An 18098-nucleotide genomic window follows, 5' to 3' on the forward strand; every position below is an offset into this window, starting at 1 on the left:
CTCCATTTGTTGCAATGTGCTGCAATCCCAATCCTTACCACTGGAAGCTGCTGTTGTGTTCGGCAATTGCCCTTTACTAAGATGGCAGATTTGGAACCTGTGGGATCAATCTTGTTTCCTGTTTGGGCCTACTTAAAACCACTTGGTTCCCTCTCTCATTGCTTGAGTATTTTGTCTAGCTGTTAGTCTAGTTGCAGTCTATAGCTCCTGAACATTCTTACCCAAACTGTTCTCACCTATCTACGGATTGTTTCCTACAACTCCTTTGCTAACCCCAAGAACTTCTACTACCGCTTGCTGTTCCTACTCGTGCTCCTTTGACCACTGGTTTCCAGCAGTACTACACCAGTATCGTAACAGCAGCTTTGCCCTACAGGCTTCTGGGAATGGGAAGTGTCAGCCAAGTCTTGAGAGCTGTGGGTCAGAGAAGAGACAAGTCAGCGAGGCTGGGGGCACATACAGTAAAAGAGGTAGCCACAGGTGCGTCATTTATGTGGTTCCTGAAAAGTGGACTGAAGATAGAGAACACAGGAAGGTACAGCTAGAGTGTCACTGCTAGCTTGTAAGATTGAAAGTCCCTATCTCTGTTTGTGAAAAGTTTCACCAACTGTGCAGCTAAATATGAAGGCTGGAGACATGCCACTGTTATGTCACTTAAAGAACAATGTCAAACAATTCCTGTTTTCTGCTGTGTGTTTCTACAACTGTGAGTAAAGAAGAGTTTGATTTTATGGACTGTTGTCCATTCTTGGGGTAGTGAGGAATCACGGACATGCAATGGGTAGAGGGCCAGAGGAGTGTGAAGTGTCCACGGTAACAACAGCATCACACACACGCCGGAGTTGATCCCCATTTTTCTGTAACTTGCCGGGGCATGGAAACGGAGTCCCTTGCCCATGATTACCATCCCAGACACGTTTATAACTGGAACAGTTATGGCTACAGACCTCCACTTTGACTCAAAAGCCAGCAACGTTGAGATCTGGTACTACTATGGGCTGATATTATACCCCTTAGTGATCGCCAATATTTCTTTTTACTGACCTGCAATATAAGAGACTAGCATCCCTCGACAGGTGACTATCCTGTAGCTGTCAGCTGTACACTATATGACAACTTGAAAAGAGGAGGAGCAAAGGAAGTGTGTATAAAATATAAACTGGGGTAGGGAATGCAACATTCAAGTATAGAAGGTATTATATTATAACTGATAGGTGGAACCATGACATGTAGAGATTAGTCTCATTTCATTTTAATCTCCAAAGGGCCACCATCGTAAGAGGAATGCAGAAGAGTGGAGGAAATAGAAAAAAGAAAGAAGACAAAATGCCTTGTGTGTTTACATTATGTATGCAATACATACAATAAATATGCCATAAATGCAGTAAACATACAAAAATCATCATCATCATTATATAATTAAAAATATTACATTTTGACTAGACAAAAGTACAAGAAAATTATTTAGTGTCGATCCTTCACTCAAGCTGATCATTCCTAGAACAGTATGAAGGTATGCATAAACACTGTAAGCATCTGCAGATATTATCCACTGCCTCAGATTGCCGGAAGAATGTGCATGGAATCAGTCTCATGTAAAAGGGAACCAGAAACTGCAGATGGATTCACAAAAGAAAATTATATTAGCATAAAATTAAAAATAATAGGAAAATTAAAAACAAGACACAAACTGCTTAGTGACAGTGGTGGCAAGTGTCAATAAAGTCATAAATTATAAAAAGGACGAGAAGCTGAGTGCTTCATTAAGATCACAGGGTCTTAATGGGGTCCCCAGGGTGACAATCCATTTGGTCTCGCACTGCTCCAAAAGTTTCCCTATATCTCCTCCCCATATGCCAGCATGGATGAGGTCAATCCCCCTCACCATTCCTTCCTTACTCTTAACTTTTTGGTTTTCAAAAATATATTTTATTTACAGATGCGCGGCACTGCAATGGGAGCGGCATGTGCGCCTTCATACGCTAACCTCTTCCTTGGTTTTTGGGAGAGGACTTTTTTTTGCGGTGAGGGCGCACTTGCCATGGAACCCATCCAGTGCTGGTACAGATATATGCATGATTTATTTTTTCTTTGGAAAGGGACGGTGGAGCAGCTTGAGCGGTTCATGGGTCGTTTAAATAAAAATTCAATTAATATCAAACTCACATACAGGGCGGATAAGAAGAGGTTGGACTTCCTGGACATTAAGTTGGAAGTAGATGATGATGCATTTATGCAGACAGATGTGTTCAGGAAGTCCACCTCTGTTAAAGCCTTGTTACCTGCGTCATCCACACAGTGCGGCGACTATTCGTGCTGTCCCAGTTGGTTAGTTCCTCAGGATGAGGCGGATTTGTTCATCCAAGGCTAAGTTCGATATACAGGTGAGGGACTTTAGATCTCGCTATGTGATAGGGGCTACAGTCTGAGATGCATCAAGGCGGGCTATAGACGGGCCAAGAATACCTCACAGAACTCACTTCTTTACACTTCTTCTAAATGACAGAGGTGCGATGGGAGAATTTGATTCATCTCTACTTACAATCATGAATGGCATAATATGAGAACTATTATAGAGAAACACTGGCCTATTCTTAAGACAGAATCGTCTTTGCAATCAGGTCTACCAATCGCCCCTCTAATGACATCTAGACGTTGTAGAAATTTAAAAGATTTGTTAGTTAAAAGGCACTATACACCACCGGTGGCAAATTTGTTTGGAAATAGGGGTCCTAATTTGGGATTTTTTCCATGCGGCCGCTGTCTCGCCTGCAGCAATGTCTTTCGCAGTTCTTCCTTCACGTTGGCCGATAGACTCCGCCAATTTACAATTAAACATCATATCACTTTTACTAGTACAAATGTAGTTTATTATGCTACCTGCGGATGTTCAAAGATTTACATCGGACTTAAAACCCAAGAATTGCGGGTACGCATGGGGGAACATGTGAGGGACATTGCTATAGCCAGGACAGCGGCTGATATTACCCAATTAAAAACTATCCCCCGACATTTTAAGATGCATCATGAATGTAGCCCCAAGTCCTTCAAGGTGAGGGGGATTGACCTCATCCATGCTGGCATACGTGGAGGAGATATAGGGAAACGTTTAGCGCAGTGCGAGACAAAATGGATGGTCACTGTGGGGACCCTAGTTTCATGTGGTCTTAATGAAGCACTCAGCTTCTCGTCCTTTTTATTATTTATGACTTTATTGACATTTGCCACCACGGTCACTAAGCAGTTTGTGTCTTGTTTTTTAATTTTCCTTTTATTTTTAATTTTATGCCAATATAATTTTCTTTTGTGAATCCATCTGCAGTTTCTGGTTCTCTTTTACATGAGACTGATTCCATGCACATTCTTCAGGCAATCTGAGGCAGTGGATAATATCTGCAGATGCTTACAGTGTCTATGCATACCTTCATACAGTTCTAGGAATGATCAGCTTGAGTGAAGGATCGACACAAAATAATTTTCTTGTACTTTTGTCTAGTCAAAATGTAATTTTATTAATTATATAATGATGATGATGATTTTTGTATGTTTACTGGATTTATGGCATATTTATTGTATGTATTGAATACATAATGTAAGCACACAATGCATTTTGTCTTCTTTCTTTTTTCTATTTCCTTCCACTGTTCTGCATTCCTCTTATGATGGTGGCCCTTTGGAGATTAGTCTCATTTCATTTTAATCTCTACCTATACTCACCACTGGTGAGCGCGTGCCCTCTTTGCTTCGTGAGCGCGCGGTGCCCTGGCGTCTTTATGCTGGTCTGGGCATGCTGGAAGTCATTGTGCCTCCTGGTATGCTTGGATTCAGCTTGACAGCTGGGGGCGGACGTTCTATGAGTGCAGTGATTTATGCATGCGCCGCCCACCCGCTCTTGTTGGTGAGATAGGACCATGTGATGAAATCACATGGTAGAAAAGGTCCTACAGATGGGATTCCTCTACTTACCCTTGAGAAAGCGTGTGTTTAACATGCGAAATGCTTGTAGGGGCTCTGCACTTTCTGCTTAAGCATTCCCCGGGGGGGGGGGCTTCACCTGCCACATGGGTAAAGTTTCTTTTATTGAAATATTCAATAGTGTTTTTCTACATACTTTCATTGATACATACGTATGTGACATAGGATTGATTGTATACATGTCAAGGTTCTACCTACACACGTGGTCAGAATTGTTGGTACCCCTCATTTAATGAAAGAAAAACCCACAATGGTCACAGAAATAACTTGAATCTGACAAAAGTAATAATTTAAAAATCTATGAAAATGAACAAATGAAAGTCAGACATTGCTTTTCATCCCTGCTTCCACAATTTTTAAAAAAAAAATTAAACTCATGAAATAGGCCTGAACAGAAATGATGGTACCCCTGAAAATAATGTGACAAAGGGGACATGCTAATTAGTGGACACAACTTGATTTAACATCACAGTTGTCTACAATCTTGTAATCAGTCAGCGGGCCTGTATATAGGGCTATAGATACTCACTGTGCTGTTTGGTGACATGGTGTGTACCTCACTCAACATGGACCAGAGGAAGCAAAGGAAATAGTTGTCTCAGGAGATTAGAAAGAAAATTATAGACAAGCATGTTAAAGGTAAAGGTTATAAGACCATCTCCAAGCAGCTTGATGTTCCTGTGACTACAGTTGCATATATTATTCAGAAATTTAAGATCCATGGGACTATAGCTAACCTTCCTGGATGTGGCCGCAGGAGGAAAATTGATGAAAAAATCACAGACGGATGATACGAATGGTATCAAAAGAGTCCAGGAAAACTTCTAAAGAGATTAAAGGTGAATTTCAAGCTCAAGGAACATCAGTGTCAGATCGCACCATCCGTCGTTGTTTGATCTAAAGTGGACTCCATGGGAGACGACCAAAGAGAACACCATTGTTGAAAAAAAACAGCATAAAAAAGCCAGACTGAAATTTGCCAAACTACATGTTGACAAGCCGCAAAGCTTCTGGGAGAAAGTCCTGTGGACAGATGAGACAAAAATGGAAGTTTTTGGCAAGGCACATCAGCTCTATGTTCACAGATGGAAAAATGAAGCATATCAAGAAAAGAACACTGTCCCTACTGTGAAACATGGAGTGGAATCTGTTATGTTCTGGGGCTGCTTTGCTGCATCTGGTACAGGGTGTCTTGAATCTGTGCAGGGTACATTGAAATCTCAAGACTATCAAAGGATTCTAGAGAGAAATGTGCTGCCCAGTGTCAGAAAGCTTGGTCTCAGTCACAGGTCATGGGTCTTGCAACAGGATAATGACCCAAAACACACAGCTAAAAACACCCAAGAATGGCTAAGAGGAAAACATTGGACTATTCTGAAGTGGCCTTCTATGAGCCTTGACCTAAATTCTATTGAGCATCTTTGGAAAAAGCTGAAACATGCCGTCTGGAAAAGGCCACATTCAAACACGAGACAATTGGAGCAGTTTGCTCATGAGGAGTGGTCCAAAAAACCTGTTGAGAGGTGCAGAAGTCTCATTGACAGTTACAGGAATCGTTTGATTGCAGTGATTGCCTCAAAAGGTTGTTCAACAAAATATTAAGTTAAGAATACCATCATTTCTATCCAAGCCTATTTCAATTTTTAAAAAATTTTGTGGAAGTAGGGTTGAAAAACAATGTCTGACTTTCATTTGTTTATTTTCATAGACTTTTAATTTATTATTACTTTTGTCAGATTCAAGTTATTTCTGTGACCATTGTGGGTTTTTCTTTCATTAAACGAGGGGTACCAACAATTTTTACCACGTATGTATCAGTCATAATATAATACTTTCTATACTTGCATGTTGCATGTGTTTTCCCTACCCCAGGATCTTTGCTTGTTGCTATTTTGCCTGTCTTGGTTATTTGTAAGATTGAATCTTTTTAACTAGCATTTAATAAACATTTATATTTTATACATACTCCCTTTGCTCCTCCTCTTTTCAAATATTCATTTAGGAGTGTTCTAGATTTCTTTACACGCATGAATGATCTATGATAATCTAATTATTTGTATTTCATTATGCCTATTCCCACTATATGACAACTTGCAGCATCAGCCATAATCAGTGTTGGCACCGACTATTAACCCCTTAGATACTGCTGTCAATAGTGACTACACAATATAAATAGTTAACAGAGTGTGGGGGCTCCCTCTTTAACCCCATAGGCAGCCTAAGATCTTGATTGTGTGGTCCTGATGTTTGGCATGGCAGTTCATAGCCAAAACACGGCCTTAAGAGCCTGACAGCTATAGCAGCCTATTCAGAAGTTTAGGTAGTAAAAATTTATTGACAACTAAGAAGAGGTCAGATTGGACACCTCCACCTGGACGCAACTCTCATTTGGATACATATATAGACTCCTTCAGACATATTATAAAATCCACCATCCTAAACACAAACAGGAGACAAGCATCCAATATCAGTGCCCAGGAGAGAAAGGCCATACAATCGTTGAAAACCAACAAAGAAATCATCATTAAACCTGCTGACAAGGGTGGTGCAATAGTGATGATGAACATATCAGACTACATTAAGGAAGCAAGCAGACAACTGATGGACATACGCTACTACAAAAAATTGGAGTCTGACTGCACACAGGACTATTACAAGGATCTAAACAAGTTGGTATGTTGTCTGCCTGATGACTCCATAAGAGCCGATAACCTGATACCAGAGAGTCCAAGAATAGGGACATTTTATATGCTTCCCAAAATCCACAAATCTGGAAATCCGGGAAGACCAATTATTTTATGTGTTTGCACCCTTACTGAGCAAGTTTCTGGATGGGTAGAATGTGTTCTTAAACCACTGGTAAAGAATACACCCAGCTACATTCAGGACACGACGGACTTACTGAATAAACTAGCAGCAATAGGTCCTCTACCAGAAGGAACCATCATGGCCACCATGGATGTGAAATCTCTGTACTCTAATATCCCACACCAGGATGGATTACATACCTGCGAAATCTTCATGGAAAATACAGGGTTTGATGCTGATTCTGTGGTGAAACTTACAAAATTCATTCTCACCCACAATTACTTTGAATTTGATAAAAATATATATCTACAGGAGACAGGTACAGCGATGGGAAGTAAAATGGTTCCACAGTATGCAAATATTTTTAAGGCCAAGCTTGAAAGTGACTTTTTGTCCTCATGTCCCATAAGGCCTCTGGCCTACTATCGCTACATTGACGATATTTTAATCATCTGGACGAAGCCTGAGCAACAGCTGAAGACGTTCCATGAACACTTTAATCAATTTCATCCTACCATCAACTCTACTACTCCTGTACTGAAATTAACTTTTTTGACACCATCATTAAGCTACAGAACAATGAAATAGAGACATCTCTGTACTGGAAGCCAATCGACAGTCCAACATACCTTAAATGGGACAGTTTCCACCCAAAACACATAAAAAACTCTATTGTCTACAGCCAAGCCATCAGATACAATCGGATATGTTCTAACCCTATGGATAGAGACAAACACCTTGGTGGTGTTGTGATATGCTACAAGAACTAAGGAAAGAAAGGGAATCTGTCCCTACAATAAGACTAAGCTGATTCCCTACGTTGCAGCGGGCGACCTGTTCCTTGTGAACAGACCTGCCTTCGTCCTCAGCTAGTCTGAATGCAGACCTATAGAATAAAGGGAGGGGTTCCTAAAAGAACTAAGGACTGGGACAAAATTGGACACCTCCTAGCAGAAGTTGTAGCGGAGCAAAAAGACAAACAGACAAAAAGTACTTAGAGGTCCAAAGGACCAAACGAACTAGAGAGATAGGTACAAAAGCACCTGGCTAGATAGAGAGTCAAATAACACTGAAGTCCAGCAAAGCCAGAAGGGTGGAGGTGGAAAAAATAGAAAAAAAAGTAACAGGAGAGTTCTAACAGTACCCCCTCTTCTATGAGGATCCTCCGGATCCTCCAGGCCCAGGCCTATCAGGAAACCTCCTGTGGAACGCTCTGACAAGTCTAGGGGCAGAGACATCATCCGCCCTTACCCAGGAGTTATCCTCAGGACCGAAACCTTTCCAAGCGACGAGATACTGCAATCTCCCTCTATGTCTTCTGGAATTCAGGATACGAGAAATTTCATATTCGCCGTCTTCCACCACCGGAGGAACTGTGACAGCAGCATCCCTATCCGATACATCAGCCTTTTTTAACAAGGAAACATGAAACACAGGATTAATCTTCCAGGAGGTGGGGACCTCCAACCTAACAGCAGACTGATTAACCACCTGAAGCACCTTAAATGGCCCCACAAACTTCGGACCCAATTTTTTAGAGGGAATCCTCAACCGCAGATTCTTTGAGGACAACCAAACCATGTCACCCACCGTAAACAAAACGTCTTTACGTTTCCTGTTAAAATACTTCTTGGACTTTTTGTTAGCCTCTTGAAGGTTACAACGTACGTCAGTCCAAACTCTCTCCAAATCACCGGAAAAATTCCCCTCCTCCGGCACAGCAGACACCAACTTGGAGAACGAACCAAACGACGGATGTCTACCAGTACAACAAAAAAAAGGAGAACACCCAGCAGAAGAGGACGTATGGTTGTTAAGAGCAAATTCAGCAAGTGGCAGAAACTCAGACCACACCTCTTGATTGTCTGCCACAAAACAACGCAAAACCTGTTCAACATCCTGGTTCTTTCTTTCTGTCTGTCCATTAGACTCAGGATGATACCCAGATGAAAATGACAAATGGACTCCCAACCTGTCACAAAAAGCACGCCAAAAGCGAGCCACAAACTGAGGTCCCCTATCAGAAACAATGTCGGTGGGAACGCCATGTAGTCTGACAATTTCCTTAACAAACACCTTAGCGAGTGTCTTAGCGCAGGGTAGTTTAATGAAAGGAACCAAATGACACATCTTGCTAAAATGGTCCACGACCACCCAGATGACAGTGAAACCCTTGGACACAGGAAGGTCAGTAATAAAATCCATTGCCAGATGCGTCCAAGGCGCACTAGGAACCTCCAGAGGGCAAAGCAACCCCGCAGCAGGGGTATGCGAAGCCTTTGACCTAGCACACACCGTACATTGACGCACCCACTTGATGACTTCCTTCTGCCACCCAGGCCACTAAAAACTGCGACTTATAAGTCTCTTAGTCTCAGAAATTCCTGGATGACCTGCCAACCGAGACTCATCATATTCCACAAACAAATCTTTCCTAAAGGTTCTAGGCACAAACAACCTCCATGGGGAGTGTTAGATGGGGCATCCTCCTGGGCTTTCAGAATCCCATCTTCCAAAACGGAGTCCAATGCTGCTACCACAACTCCTTCCTGTAAAATGCTCTCCTCCTCCTCGGTACCAACCATGGGAGAAAAACTGCGAGATAAAGCATCGGCTTTAACATTCTTGGTACCAGGGATGTAAGTAACAGAAAAATTAAACCGAGAAAAAAAAAGTGCCCACCTAGCTTGACGGGCATTCAAGCGCTTGGCAGCATGCAGATAAATCAATTCTTTATGATCAGTGAAAACCTGAACCGGAAATTTAGCACCTTCCAAGAAATGCCGGCAATGTTCAAACGCGAGTTTAATAGCCAGCAATTCCCGATTACCAACATCGTAATTAAGTTCGGTTTCTGAAAATTTTTTTGAAAAAAAGCATAGGGATGTACTACAGCCTTGTTCTTCTGAGACAAAACCGCACAGACCCCCACCGAAGAAGCATCAACCTCGACCAAAAAAGGCTTGGTTTCATCAGGCTGCATAAGGATAGGGGCAGAACTGAACCTCTCCTTGAGATACACAAAAGCTTCAATGGCCTCAGTAGTCCACTGTACAGTATTCGCACCTTTCCTGGTGAGATCGGTCAGCGGCTTAACAATTATAGAAAAATTCTTAATGAATTTTCTGTAATAATTGGCGAAACCCAAAAATCTCTGTATCGATTTCAAACCAATAGGCCTAGGCCATTCCTGCACAGCCTGAACCTTCACCGGGTCCATCTCAAAGCCCTCGCTGGAGATAATGTAGCCCAAAAAACTAATTCTCTGCACAGCGAACTCACATTTCTCCAGCTTAGCAAAAAGTGAATTGTCACTTAATAACTGCAATACCTCACGTACGCTCTGCCAATGAGACTCCAGATCTGGCGAATAAATCAAAATGTCATCCAAATACACAACCACATTCTTACCAATCAAAGGTCTCAGGATGTCATTAATAAGGTTCTGAAAAAACGCGGGTGCATTGGTAAGACCAAAAGGCATCACCAGATTCTCAAAATGACCTACCGGAGTGTTAAAAGCAGTTTTCCATTCATCACCCTCCTTTATGCGTAACAAATTGTATGCCCCCCGGAGATCAATTTTAGAGAACCACTTGGCCCCCACTAACTGGTTAAACAAGTCAGGAATTAATGGCAATGGGTAGGAATTGCGTACGGTAATTTTATTAATTTTGCGACAGTCCAGACATGGACGTAAACTGCCATCCTTTTTTTTTTACAAAAAAAAAATCCAACAGCGACAGGTGACTTAGAAGGTCTATTGTGACCAGCAGCCAAGCTCGTCTGTATGTATTCCTCCAAGGCCTTTCTCTCAGGGATAGTCAGATTAAATAAGCGACTCTTGGGAAGAGTAGCTCCAGAAACAAACTCAATGGTGAAATCTTAGTCCCTATGAGGAGGTAAAACTTGCGACTCCTCTCTGAAAAATCCTTACAAAAATCCTGAATAGGTACAGGTAATTCCCCTTTTTCCACCGCCGCAATGCGACCGTTACAACACTTATCATAGCACTTAGGACTCCATGACTTAATCTCATTAGTAGACCAGTCCAGTAAAGGATTGTGCAGTTTTAACCAAGGCAAACCTAAAACTACTGGAGAAGGTAAATTATTTAATACCACCAAATCCAAATTTTCCTGGTGAATACCATTGATAGTGAGGGGAAATTCAGCAACCTTGTGAGTAATACATTTCAAAGGAGTGTTGTCAATAGCAATCACAGAAATAGGTGATGGCAAAGGTTTGGATTCCAATTTAAGTTTTTCCAATAACCCCTTATCAATCACATTAAGTGTTGAACCACAATCCACAAATACCTGAAATTCAATCAAATCTTCCTGCAATAAGGTACTCCCTGAAAGAAATACTCCCTTAGAATTCAAACAAGCAATATGGGCGTAACTGACCTTTTTTTTTCTTTGCTTAAACGAAGCTCACAGTTCTTAATTAAGTGGTCAGATTTACCACAGTAAAAACACAATCCCTTGGAAAACCTGCGGTCTTTTTCCTGAGAGCGGAGTGACATCGCCCCAACCTCCATCGGTTCTCTGCCATCCGAGTAGACCCTCTGAGGACTAGGAGCTGCCATTGCAGGAATTTTCTCATCAATAACCCTGGCACGCAGTCTCCTGTCCACACGTATAGCTAATTGCATGGCCTCTTGCAAGGTCACAGGTGCAGGAAATGCAATCAGCAGATCTTTAACCCTTTCACTTAGACCGGCAAGAAACGAACATTTTAACGCTGAATCATTCCATTTCACTTCTGAAGACCACCTTCTGAAGTGTGTACAATAATTTTCAAAATCACCTGACCCCTGCTTCAAACGTCTCAGTTCTGTCTCAGCAGATGAGACTCGATCAGGATCGTCATACAATAACCCCATAGCAGAAAAAAAATCCTCCACTGATCTAAAACACGGATCATTAGGTTGGAGAGAAAAGGCCCACCCCTGTGGTTCCTTGCGCAAAAGTGACATGATAAACCCAATGCGCTGTGATTCATTCCCAGAGGACCTGGGTCTCAAACAAAAATATAATAAACAAGCATTTTTAAAGGAAAAAAAATCTTGTTGTTTACCATCAAAAATATCAGGCAGTCCTACCTTTGGTTCCACAAAATGCGCTCCAGGACAGCTACTCACGTGTTGTTGGAGCTCGGCCACCTCTAGAGACAATCCCTGCAGGCGTTGAGCCAACTCTTGAACAGACACCATACTGATCCCCGGATTTCTTTCCAAGTTTAGTTTGGGCTGGACTTACTGTTGTGATCTGCTACAAGAACTAAGGAAAGAAAGGGAATCTGTCCCTACAATAAGACTAAGCTGATTCCCTACGTTGCAGCGGGCGGCTTGTTCCTTGTGAACAGACCCGCCTTCGTCTTCAGCTAGTCTGAACGCAGACCTATAGAATAAAGGGAGGGGTCCCTAAAAGAACTAAGGACTGGGACAAAATTGGACACCTCCTAGCAAAAGTTGTAGCGGAGCAAAAAGACAAACAGACAAAAAGTACTTAAAGGTCCAAAGGACCAAACGAACTAGAGAGATAGGTACAAAAGCACCTGGCTAGATAGAGAGTCAAATAACACTGAAGTCCAGCAAAGCCAGAAGGGCGGAGCTGGAAAAAATAGGCAGCAGGTCACGTGACCAAAATAGAAAAAAACTAACAGGAGAGTTCTAACAGGTGGCCTCAGAAAGACCTTTTTGAATCAGGGCTACCATCCAAGAAAAATTGAGAATCAGATAAGAGCCACCAGAATATCAAGGAATCATCTCCTACATTACAAAGCTAAACAAGAAAGCAACCGGGTGCCTCTAGTAGTTACCTACAATCCAAATCTGGAGGCGCTAAGGAGAGCTGCACAGAAACTACAGCCTTTACTACAAAAAGATGCCCGATTACAATCCATATTTCCAGTCCCCCCACTTCTGTGTTTCAGGTTGCCCCCAAATTTAAGAAGCATCATTGTCAGAAGCTCCCTGTCATCTCCACCAGCTACAGGTACCTTTCCTTGCAGCCAGAAGAAATGTAAAACCTGTCCATTTATAATGACCACAGACAAGATAAAGATTCTCAATTCACATCAGGATTATAAGATCCCAGGTACTTTCAGCTGCATCACATCTAATGTAGTGTATTTAATTATATGTACCAAATGTCCAGCTGGAGGTCTGTATGTTGGGGAGACAGGGCAAAAACTTAGGACAAGGGTGAATCATCATCGCCACACAATAAAAGAAAAAAGAATAGATCTACCTGTGGCAAAACTTTTTTGTCTCCCTGAGCACAACACACACGGACATGAAATTACTGGTATTAAAAGATAATTTCAAATCTCAGAGAGATAGAAGAATCTGAGAATATAAACTTATTGCATCCTTCAACACACTCAATGCTGGAATGAATGTGTCGCATGGATTTATGTCATTCTACATCAACTAAGGAATGTGCAGTTCAGACCTGTGGGGTCATCACAAAACTCGACCAGACCTCTATCACCGAACAATAAAACTTTTACAGTCCTTATCTATGAACTGCTCTAATATTAACGGCCACAGCTATTTATCCCCTCTCCTATACTCAAGGTTCTGCTTTACTTCACATGTCTTATCTATTGCATTATTTCTGTGTCCTATTGTGTATAAATATGTGATTCTTCCGATTTCACATTTCATGTTATACTACACTTGATGAAGAGGCTGAAGTAGTCTCGAAAACTTGCAATTTGTTAACACCTTTTCAGTTAGCCATTGAAAGGTATCAACCACTGAGGACTCTCAAATCAAAATATTTTTCTAGGTAGTAAAAAAACTTTTTTATTCCAGTCATGCCTCTTTACATTAAAGGGGTTGTCCAGTACTTTTAAAAATATGCCAATGTGTTTTAATGATAAATACACTGTGTGCAGAATTATTAGGCAAGTTGTATTTTAGAGGATTATTTTTATTATTGATCAACAACTATGTTCTCTATCAACCCAAAAGACTCAAATACCCAAGCTTAATATTTTTGGAAGTTGGAGTGTTTTTTTTTTTAGATTTGGCTATCTTAGGAGGATATCTGTTTGTGCAGGTAACTATTACTGTGCCAAATTATTAGGCAACTTAATAAAAACCAAATATAATCCCATCTCACTTGTTTATTTTCACCAGGTAAACCAATATCAGTGCACAAAATTTAGAAATAAACATTTCTGACATGCAAAAACAAAAACCAAAAAAATTAGTGATCAATATAGCCACCTTTCTTTATGATGACACTCAACAGCCTTCCATTCATAGATTCTGTCAGTTGCTTGATCTGTTTTCGATCAACATTGAGTGCAGCTGCCACCACAGCCTCCCAGACACTGTTCCGAGAGGTGTACTGTTTTCCCTCCCTCTAGATCTCACATTTTATGATGGACCACAGGTTCTCTATGGGGTTCAGATCAGGTGAACAAGGGGGCCATGCCATTATTTATTCTTCTTTTAGACCTTCACTGGCCAGCCACGCTGTGGAGTAGTTGGATGCATGTGATGGAGCATTGTCCTGCATGAAAATCATGTTTTTCTTGAACGATACCAACTTCTTCCTGTACCACTGCTTGAAGAAGTTGTCTTCCAGAAACTGGCAGTAGGTCTGGGAGTTGAGCTTCACTCCATCCTCAACCCAAAAAGGTCCCACAAGTTCATCTTTGAAGATACCAGCCCATACCAGTACCCCACCTCCACCTTACTGGCATCTGAGTCGGAGTAAAGCTCTCTGCCCTTTACTGATCCAGCCTCTGGCCCATCAAGAGTCACTCTCATTTCATCAGTCCATAAAACCTTTGAAAAATCAGTCTTAACATATTTCTTGGCCCATTCTTGATTTTTTATCTTATGTTTCTTGTTCAAAGGAGATCGCTTTTCAGCCTTCCTTACCTTGGCCATGTCCCTGAGTATTGCACACCTTGTGGTTTTTGATACTCCAGTAACGTTGCAGCTCTGAAATATGGCAAAACTGGTGGCGAATCTTGGCAGCTTCACGCTTGATTTTCCTCAATTCATAGTTATTTTGCGCCTATTTTGGCCAACACGCTTCTTGCGACCCTGTTGGCTATTTGCCATGAAATGCTTGATTCTTCGGTGATCACGCTTCAAAAGTTTGGAATTTTCAAGACTGGTGCATCCCTCTGCAAGACATCTCACAATTTTGGACTTTTCAGAGCCTGTCAAATCTCTCTTCTGACCCATTTTGCCAAAGGAAAGAAAGTTGCCTAATAATTAAGCACACCTTATATAGGATGTTGATGTCATTAGTCAACACCCCTCCTCATTACAGAGATGTACATCCCCAGATTTACTTAATTGGTTGGCTCTCAAGCCTATGCAGCTTGGAGTAGGACAACATGTATAAAAAGTATCATGTGATCAAAATACTTATTTGCCTAATAATTCATCACACAGTGTAGAAGCTTCTTTCTAATTACCTCCTGGTGCTGTTTCTGCTTGTGAGCGGTGCTATCAGTGGCCGCTCACAGGCAGCACGTGACCCCTGACATCTGCAGACGTCACGACAAGTCCAGGCTGCAGCCGAGGGTCCCTCTTCCGCGTTCCACCAGTGGATGCTGGGTTATGGGCGGGGTTACACCGCGCATCACACCCAGCATCCACCGTGCGCTCTCCCTGTCCCCATTCATTGGGAAAGCACGAGGTAGATGCTGGGTGTGACACAGGGAATAACCCCGCCCACAACCCAGCAGCCACCGCGGGGACTCCAACGCTGCATCACTCCTCACTTGACGTGGCGTCAGCAGGGGGCCACATGCTGCCTGAGAATGGCCACCAATAGCACTGCTCACAGGCAGAAACAGCACCAGGAGGTAATTAGAAAGAAGCTTCTATTTATCATTAAAACACATTGGCATATTTTAAAACTACTGGACAACCCTTTTAATTACTGAAAAGCATCTGAAGAGTTAATGAACTACTTTAAAGAAATTTTGAATACATTGAGGGGTGCGGTTTTTAAAATCGTATCACTTTTTCACTTTTGTGTGGTTTCCAACATATAGGACCCCCAAAGTAACTTCAAAACTGGTCAGGTCCATATAAAAATACATTTTGTAAATTTCCTTGAAAAAATGAAAAATTTCTGCTACATTTTTAAACCTTCTAAAATGTTAACAAAAGAAAACAACATTTTACAAATGGTGCTGATGTAAAGCAGACATAAGGGAAATGTTTTGTTATTAATGTCCTGCAATGTCCCCCGATGATAATCTGCATGTGCACATGCTGCGGAAATTTCAACTGCGGATTATCATTGCGGAAAAATCCACAGCATGTCCATTAATTTTGCGGAATCGCGGCATTTTTGCCGCCATTGACTTGCATTGAATCGCTTAATATCCGCATGACTACATGTGCATATGCGGATATTAAGCGATTCAATGTGCGGACTCTCATCCAGACCCGGGTACCATAGTACCTGTTAAAAAAAAAAGAATTTAAAATAAATAAAAATTATACTCACTCGCTGACGTCGGCAGTTGCGTGACCTGTCACATGACTAAATGACGTCATGGAAGGGCCTTTTACCCCACCGCGAGCCACCGGGGAGACCGGAGAAGGAGATCGGGGGCCATCAGAAGGTGAGTATAATGTTGTTTTTTTTTTTATTTTTTACCATTTTATTCTTTTTTTTTAACTATTAACTTGGTCACACTATATAAATCCATGCCAGTTGATTTATATAGTGTGACCAAGATGTCAATCACTTTTCCAAGTGATGCTAAAATCGCTTGGAAAAGAGCTTGACAACCCGCATGCGGAAATGCATGTGAAGAACGCTTCACAAACGCTTCTACCTGGCAGGAAAAACACATGTAAAATCTGCATGTGTTTTTCCTGCCAGGAAGATGCAGAAACGCTCAGGAAAAATCTGGAACATTTCTGCATCGTGGGCACTTAGCCTTAAGGGATAAACATTCAAAGTTTGAAAATTGCAAATGCATTAATTTTTTTGTCAATTTTTTTTTTGTAAATGAGCGCAAAACAACCTAAATTTACCATTATTATAAAGTATAATGTGTCACGAAAAAAAATTCTCAAGATCAATGGGATATGTTGAAGCATTCCAGAGTTATTACCACATAAATTGTAGCATACCTGGCGGCGTTCTTGCATGGTGTTCCATCTCTCATCATGCAAGATCGCAAACTTCATCTCCCGCCCAGCTTCCTGGTCTGGCTTCTTTCCTTGTGCTCTGCTCTGCTCCACTTTGGCTGCATAGGGCGATGCCCGCTGAACTTCCTGTTTCTTGTACCTGCTGCGGACACGCCCCTGTTGCACCTTCAGCCTATTGCTGTCCATCTTTGGGTATTTATACCACCTTCTTCCTCAAGATGGCGCCTGAGCATTGTTTCTTGTCAGTTGGCTTTTTGTCTCTGACATGCCAGGTCCTATCCTGTTTTCCTGCCTGTTTTCCAGTTCTGTGTCTGAACTGTGGTCTGTTCTTGTGAACACGCTTCTTGCCTGTTCTTTCGCCTTCTAGGGGCCGTATTCCTAGATCTGCCTGTCTGTGCCTTGCGGTATCTGTTCCCGTCTGAACAGAGTCCTGTTTGTGTCTCTGCCTTGCGGTGTCTGTTCCCGTCTGAACAGAGTCCTGTTTGTGTCCCTGCCTTGCGGTATCTGTTCCCGTCTGAACAGAGTCCTGTCTGTGTTCCTGCCTTGCGGTATCTGTTCCCGTCTGAACAGAGTCCTGTTTGTGTTCCTGCCTTGCTGTCTCTGTTCCCGTTCCTCTGTTCCCTGTTGTCTGTGCCTCGTTTCTACTTTAACCTTGTCTCCCTTTTCCCTCTATGTCTGTTTTCTGCGTCTTTCTGCAGAGTCTGAACCCACTCCTAAATTCCTTCTCGTTGTCTATGTACCTCTGTTGTGAATTTAGTGTACGCTCGCTACTTCTATGTAAGTACTGTGCGTGCTTCTGGTTCTGCCTTTCCTTCTCCGTCTGTTCTTTGTGAACAGAGTCCTATCCCCTTGCCTTGTTTACCGCTCTGCGGTGTCCGCTCTGCTCCTGCTTAGCTTGCCGCTCTTGCGGTTTCTGCTCTGCTCCTGCCTTGTTTACTGCTCTGCGGGGTCCGCTCTGCTCCTGCTTAGCTTGCCGCTCTTGCGGTTTCTGCTCTGCTCCTGCCTTGTTTACCGCTCTGCGGTGTCCGCTCTGCTCCTGCTTAGCTTGCCGCTCTTGCGGTTTCTGCTCTGCTTCTGCCTTGTTTACCGCTCTGCGGTGTCCGCTTTGCTCCTGCTTAGCTTGCCGCTCTTGCGGTTTCTGCTCTGCTCCTGCCTTGTTTAC

The sequence above is a fragment of the Phyllobates terribilis genome, unplaced genomic scaffold (assembly GCF_046119375.1).
Source record: "Phyllobates terribilis strain yellow unplaced genomic scaffold, ASM4611937v1 Scaffold_11__3_contigs__length_659146591, whole genome shotgun sequence".
NCBI classification, from domain to species: Eukaryota; Metazoa; Chordata; class Amphibia; order Anura; family Dendrobatidae; genus Phyllobates; species Phyllobates terribilis.